At 34.3% G+C, this 8313-nt stretch overlaps 1 protein-coding gene across 1 annotated transcript in view; it reads right to left on the reverse strand.

Moving 5' to 3' along the window:
- LOC139514377 (exportin-1-like) overlaps positions 1–8313 on the reverse strand; it is a 667034-nt gene that overhangs the window by 25539 nt on the left and 633182 nt on the right. The gene's annotated exons all lie outside the window — the stretch shown is intronic.

The raw sequence follows: 8313 nt of genomic DNA on the forward strand, positions 1-8313 counted from the left end.
TCAAAAATGTTTTCAGCAGTTCTCATGAAACTTTGATGTATTGTTTATATACATGATATATATTAACTGATTTTTATAACTATCTGATATGACATTGAGAAGTTATCGAATATTTCAAAAAGGTGACCACCCAAGGGTGACTGGGGTATAGAAATATGGTCACTTGGTCTTCTTCCGACTGGCAGTAAAACGCTTGCCGAAGTGGGGCGTCCGTTTGGCTGTGCGGGATGTATCAAGTTCGCAGTCACGTCCGGTCAGATTCCGATGTCTCGTGTAAGGAGAGTGCCACGCTCTTTGCACGTTAAAAACCCTTGCAACAACTCTTTGAGGGGTCCGTAGGTGGCCTGTTGCAAGGCATAATTTCTGTCCCTATCCAATATACCCTCATTTTCCAGTGGTAGTCCAAATTTCCCCGACCATCATCCCAGATGGCCTCTATTATTTCAAGACCTATCTATAGTATTTATTGTGAACTTGTTCTCGTCCTGAATATGCATGAAATATTTGCCACTGGACGTTAAGCAACCAACAATCAATCAATCAAAAAGGTGACGGAGGTATCATGCGCTCATGGCGTAGCTGTTTATTTGTTATAGAATACTTTTTTCAGCATTTATTTTAGTACAGTTATAGAAACTCACACATGCTTGTAATTTGAATAGTGTGTAATAAAATTGAGAATGGAAATGAGGAATATGTCAAAGAGACAAAAATGATATCTTGTAAATATTCAAGGGCAGTTATGGTATCAAAGTAGGTCCAATCGTCATAATTCTTGTGTTTGTTGCTACTAAAAAATTACCTGAATATATATATTCGCATTCTGACTTTTTTAAATGCCCATTTAATGAGGTGTGTGAATTTTTCTGAATAAGACGATGAGGCAAAGTTGTATATAGGGTAGAAATATCAAAAGCACCAATTATAAGCATGCAATTTATCAAGTACCTCGAACCAATTTTGACACTCCAAAAGTAATTTATTCCTTTATTTTCAAAGGCCTTATTTGAACAATTTTTTATCAGGTTTTTTTATTGTACCAAGTCTACTAGTAAGTAGAATACATACTAGTTTAGTAGGGGAACAATGACTTGAAGAGGAAATAAATCTTTGTTTGTAATGAGTTATGTGCAGCTTCGGAATCCAGTACATGGTGGGAACTTTCATAGTACAATGTGTTTGGTTCTGCTTTGAAAAGAGCTGAGTCTATGTACCATATAATATAAAAGGTAAACTGGTTGTAAGGACTTAGTCCTTAATTGAGATCCTTGATAGATATTTCTAGCCATATGTTTTCTTTTTTGTCATATTAAGAATTGTTCTAATTTAATATGTTCGTACTGGAAACATACAAAAAAATAAGATAATTCTAAATAAATGTTCCAAAAAAAATGGAATGTATTACAAAGGATAATCATACGATATACTGGAATTGTCCTGGATCTCACTTCTGTGATGGGTATATGTTAATGGAATCTTTCTCCGAATACGGGACCAACATATTAGTAGTGGTAGACCCCAATATCCAATGATCTTCAATTTCTACCGAAAATTTGGCTGTCAAAAAAATGCTAACATTCAAATTTTCAATAACAGTTAACAGCAAATACATTATCACAATAACAGTTAACAAAAAAACTTAAAGTCCAATAACAGCTAACAAAGAATAGGGCAATAACAGCTAACAACAAATATATTTTCAGAATAACAGATAACAAAGAATTAAAATGCCCCATAACAGCATAACAGCTAAACCCCTTGCCCCCCCTCTTTAATAACATGTTTATATTTTGTGATGCATCTGATGTATAAATGCAGTGTCAGATCCGGGAAAGAGCTCTTAGTTCCGATCCTTTTGTACGGGGAACATGTGGTTGCAACCCCCTCTTTAATTGCCTGTTCGATTTTTATGTTTGCAGTGTCGAAAGGGGAGATAGACAGCAATTTTATCAAGAAGTTATGTGAAAGTTCTGCTATACATCCGACAGTTAGGAATTATTCTGAAGTACACATGTCGACCAGAGGCATAGAACAGAGAGGAGAGGTTTTAAAGTACCAGATGCTTATCTGAGATTCCAATTTGAACTAAAGAAAGCAATATATAAAGATATGTAGGAGAAATAATCTATATGAATAAAGTTATGCCACAAAAGGAACTTGTTTTTTTTATAGATATAATTTGTCAAACGTATGGATCATAACAGAAGAGATGTGAATGCATCCTTCATAGCCTTGTAATACTGATGGTAATAATTTATATAATTTCTGAGATGATATATATATCAGTGCCATTGGTTTCCTCTTTCTTCTTCTTCATAGAACTTGATCAGCTGAACCCTTCTTCTTTTTTTTTTTAAATTAGAGCCCTGTTCAAGAACAGAATAAAGAACATATGCTTAATTTTCGTTATCTTTTAGAATCATCATTTTTTTTTAAAATAAAACAGGTTGTACATTCTACTAAAATATGCTAGTCAACCGTAAATGTTAACGCCCCAAAAAAGGTCTTTAAATTAGTATAGTCATATTTCAACTTACAAAATATGTCAAAGGTTTAAGCATCCCAAACATTACCATGTGACTTGAATTTTTGATTTGTCAATATCAAGCAAACTCGATATTTCCCATAACATCATAATAGTTCCGTTTTTTTTTTATTAAAACAACAAAGGACTAACTCTTGTACAAAATTGTAACAGATTATCAAAAACTGTCTAGTAAGTACAATTTTAACCCAAGCCGCTGCTCTTTTAAGCACCGTCTTAGCAACGGCTTGGTTGATTGTAAGTGTTTGGTGCAAAGTCTGAAGACTTGAGACAGTAACATGGAGGTAAGTATGTATAAGAACAACGTTTTAAAGAATAAAGGCGGATTCAGGGGTGGGGGTGGGCGGCTTTCGTCGGGAAAATATGTTTGATTAAACATAGGGAATCACTGAAGCATGACTGGAGCGAGCTCCCCTTAGCTCAGTTAGCCCCCCTTACCTCCTAATGTAAAATTCTAGATCCACCACTGAATATTGGTTTGAACAGTGGGATGGAAGTCTTCAAATGTATAAAAAAAAATTGAGTCTTTGTGCTGGTTATTTACATACGGGAACGAAAATTTAACTTCAAATTGTGAAAAAGAGTGAGGGGTAAGATTCATTCAAATAAAAATATCGTCTGATCCAAAATTCGTTCGAAAAAATATTGTTGTCAGGCAAAATTTAAAACCAGAAAAAATATTATGAATTCTGATCTTCTTAAACCTTAAAGTGTTAAGTTTTGAAAGAAAAAAATATTTTATTGGTGGAGGCGGACAATAAATGGTCGTGCTCAGACAAGAAAACCATACCCCCTTTAAAGTTAAATGAATAACTTAATTCCTTGTTGATGGATTGTTTCCTGGCTTGCTTTGGTAGAGTATTTTTGCATGTTTCACATTCGAGTAATATATATACGCATGTGTAGTACATGAAATATGAAGACACCGGTGTACTACTATAGTACTTGACTTGTAATAGTGAGCATGTATGAGAAAAATAGAGTAAGCCAATTGTAAGATGCTATAAGATAGACTAACAAGAATATGTCCATAGTACACGGATGCCCCACTCGCACTATCATTTTACATGTTCAGTGGACCGTGAAATTGGGGTCAATACTTTAATTTGGCGTTAAAATTAGAAAGATCATATCATAGGGAACATGTTTACTAAGTTTCAAGTTGATCATGTTGATTGAACTTCAACTTCATCAAAAACTACCTTGACCAAAAACTTTAACCTGAAGCCGCACATACCAGAAAACATAATGCCTCTCTACTATCGTAGGTGGGGCAATAAAAATGTAACGAAAATATAGCACAAAAGAAATCATGAAGTAACTCAGTGCAATCCCAATCTAAGATGCAAACACACCAAAAGAAAAACAAAATCACACCATATCTCCACAGGACACAAAACAAAAACCAACTGCAATCAACAAATAAGACGCAAAGAGTCACAAGAAATTAAAAAAAATCCATTCGCGGTCAACTACCGACTTATACTGTATGATCGAACACAAACATAGCCAAAATATGACACCAAAGAAATAAGACGCAAACTAAATTACAAGATCAATAAATGATGTATAAAAAATAATTCCGAGCGACAATTGATTAACACAAACAATAGGAATACAACGATATAAATATATGCAACTTCACAATGATCAACCAATCCGGGTTACTGTATAACTAAGATGTAATAAATAAAATGTGTAACAAAACTTTTTAAAATAATACAGAAATTATGACTGTCGGTGTAAATGTAATTGTTTAAGAAAAAAACATGTCAAACATGCAAATATTATTTAAAATAAATTAGTTTTAATCACTTAAAAGTCATGTGACGTTACATATATATAGGACGGGTGTGTTCGATGCGTAAATTTATTAACAAAACCCCGTCATATAACATCCAACTTTGAAATTGCGTCCAAATGTCAATTTTAGGTGTGCCACTTTGGGAATGGTCTTAAACGATTGACAATTCATTTCTCAATTTTTGTAATTTTCCCCAGATTTTTTCTATGTCGGGCAAAAAAAAGTGGCAGTTTTTAAGGAGACCCCCCTAAATGACGTAACAGCTTGACTTATGGTCGTTTTAAAAAAGATTGTTTGCAGGTTGCATTGTTAACAATTGTACAATATGAAAATTAAACAACGTGAATGCAAATATTTATAATGACCTTACGGAAAGTAACTTTTGTGACATCTTGACAACCGTATACAAAGTTTGTTTCACTTTTCTACCTTCTAAACACAAGAGGTCGAATTCTTTTGTTCTATTTAAACCGCATATCGGACTGAATGTGCCGAACTGGAGACAATAACCCGACAAAGAGCAGACAACAGCCAAAGGCGAGCCTTTTACAACCATCTCATTCCCCCAAAAAATCAAACTTGGCAATCAAATATTGTCATCATAGAATTTTGACAGACATTAAAATCTTACAATTATTGAAAATAAGCAAAAGTCTAAAAATTGAAACTTTAAGGTGTTTCTCCTCTTCAGTACGATTTTCATAAAAAAAAATCTTGTTTTTTTTCAACCGGTAAACATTATTTTGAAACAAATTGTGCACGAATGCATAGGCGTGGATTTGAATGTTGCGTATATCCGACATTTCCGTCCGAGCTTTCACAGAACACCATAGGTATTCCTTATATTTCCATTTGTCTAGAGGCCACCTGGCATACACCCATATCTCATTTTATTAACACAAAATCAAGTGTTTAACGAATATACTGAACGTCAATACCGGGTATCATGATATTACAAAACGTCAATATATGATTTTGACGTTAACATAAGACGTTACCAAAAGTGACACCAACATCGAGCGTAACGTCATTACGAATCAGGGGCGGATACAGTCATTTTTTAAAAGGGGTGACCTTACCTAGGATAAAGGGGAGCGGGGGTCCAACTATTTGTCCCCATTTAAATGCATTGATCGTCCAACAAAAAAGGGGTTCTAAACCCTTGAACTCCTCCACTTTTGAATCCGCCACTGCACTGGCAAACGGTAATTTAAATGCATATCTAGGTCGAGAACAGGTGTATAATGTAAAATGACTTTTAACCCTGCTTTTGACCAACACGCTGAGCAGGATTTCACAAGGTAATTGTCCACAGGAAGACATATAACCCTACCAGGTTATAAAATTCTAACTCCAAGCAGAGATCAACATAGATAGACTAGTTCTGAATTTTTTATTGCGATATGCTGATAGCTCTTGTAAACTATGGGAGCTATGTCAGAACGGCAAGTTCTATCAGTTTTTTTTGTATTATGGTACCAAAAAGGTAAATTAATGGGTTTTTTTTTTAATCGAGCGTCACTGATGAGTCTTTTGTAAACGAAACGTGCGTCTGGCGCAAAATTTCAATCCGGTTATATATGGTGGCTGACAAAAATAAATGAAGCATGACAAGATTGTAATTTAAAAGTTATAATTTATTTATTTATGAGATATTCCTCAGCAGCAACAAATGGCTAGAATGGCCAGTTCATGAGACAGCTCATTAGTGTCAAGCTGCTGACTATTGAACAAGATAAATAGTTGACACAGATACATGGCTCTTCTTTGTTATTTAGATTGTATAATCATAATTGCAACTGTTGAAATTAATAAAATAACAATATGGTCACATGACTGAAAACTATGCGAAACATTCTAAGTCAATGGACCATGAAGATGCAGGACCAAATAAAAGCTATTGAAATGAGATATGCCAATGCTTATAACACAGAATACCAAGTATCATTGACCTATCACTAGTGGTTCATAATCAAGTGAACTAATCACTAGCTGATACAAATCTCAACTTTTCGACTTTATTAGACAGAAAAAAAATATTTAAATTTTAAGTTCATTCAACATATTGAAAAATAGAAGTATCAGATAACTGGAGCAGGTCTCCAACTAATCAGAATTGCTGGCATGCTAAAAAAAAATGTGATGCTCGAAACCAAAATCTATTAGAAATAATGAAGAGCAGATTAAACAAAACTAAAAATGATAAGGAACTGAACTTTATTGTCATTTTGTTTATGACAAAAATTATTGTCATTTTGTTTATTTTCTTTGGTTACCTCTTCTGACATCAAACTCGGGCTTCTCTTGAACTGAATTTTAATGTGCGTATTGTTATGCGTTTACTTGTCTACATTGGCTAGATGTATAGGGGGAGGGTTGAGATCTCATAAACATGTTTAACCCCGCCGCATTTTTGCGCCTGTCCCAAGTCAGGAGCCTCTGGCCTTTGTTAGTCTTGTATTATTTTAATTTTAGTTTCTTGTGTACGATTTGGAGTTCATCACTGAACTAGTATATATATTTGTTTAGGGGCCAGCTGAAGGACGCCTCCGGGTGCGGGAATGTCTCGATGTATTAAAGACCTGTTGGTGACCTTCTGCTGGTGTCTGTTCTATGGTCGGGTTGTTGTCTCTTTGACACATTCCCAATTTCCATTTTCAATTTTATTTGTATATGAATATAATTTTATATGTGATTTTTAATAACTTGTTAACAGCAATCAATCAATATTTGTATTTTTCGTGCCAGTATCATAGTACTGTCTACTGGGCAGGGGACTAACAGTCAAGAAGCAAAGGGAATTGTGATGCAACAGATATGATTTGGAATATTTTTTTTTAAAGATAGCACAAGGTCATGTTTTTTGTGCATTTGTTAATGACCCTTTTGTGCTCAATCCCGATGATTTTGGACGTGTACTGATTGATATTTTAGTCTTCGACACATGATTTTTATGCCACGCCAAGGGTGGGGGCCATAATTATTTAAGATAACTCCTCCTATGGTTTGAATGCTAGAAAGTTTACACTTTATTGAAGGTGCATGTGGTCGTTGTCTTGATTCATATTGATATTTGCTCTTTTGGGAGATAGATGAACATTGTCATTTTTAGAGTATATTCTTGCATATGAGGTGTATAGCATTTCAAGAATACTCCTCTTACAGTTTAAATGCTATGAAGTTTTACATTGTTGGCCATTTGTACATACTGGTATACTAAAGATGAGCATTTGGTCAGGGTTTTAATTTTTTTTTAATATTCGCTCTTTTGGGAGATGGTGGGAACTGTCATTTTTTGAAGTACAAGTATTTACTTCCATAAGAGGTGCAAAGCATTTACAAATAACTCCTCCTATAGTTAACCAGACCTATGTACTGCTCAACTTTTTGTATTTTAAAATCAATCTTTGAATCTGCAGGGGTATCATTCGTGTCTCCTAGACACAATTATATCTCAAAGAAAGTCCTACAATAACTTAATTATAGAAGTTACTTTGGAGTGCAGGGTCATCACTCAATTTATTAGGTGTTTTTTGATGTTTTTATTTGCTTGGTATCTTTCTGATGGGTTAAACCCTTTTCAACTTATTTTATGTTTGTTCTTGTGCAGTACTTTTATAACACTTTCCTAGGTTAGGGTAAGGTGAATCTCCAGCCAACATGTTCAACCCTGCCACATTGTGTATGTAACTGTCCCAAGTAAGAAGTCTGATATTCTGTCATTGTTGATTGTTGCTGTTTATCATATTCGTTTTTTTGTTATTTACATAAAACAGGCGATTCATATTCTTATTTTACATTTGTCGCAACATGGTCTTTATAGTTTTCTATGCAGTATGAGTTTTACTCATTGTTGAATAGCAGTACTATGACATACAGTTGTTAATTTCTATGTCATTTAGTCTCTGGTGGAGAATAGTCTCATTGGCAATCATACCACATTTTCTAATTTTCATTTATACCC

The sequence above is a fragment of the Mytilus edulis genome, chromosome 3 (genome assembly GCF_963676685.1).
Source record: "Mytilus edulis chromosome 3, xbMytEdul2.2, whole genome shotgun sequence".
In the NCBI taxonomy this organism is placed as follows: domain Eukaryota; kingdom Metazoa; phylum Mollusca; class Bivalvia; order Mytilida; family Mytilidae; genus Mytilus; species Mytilus edulis.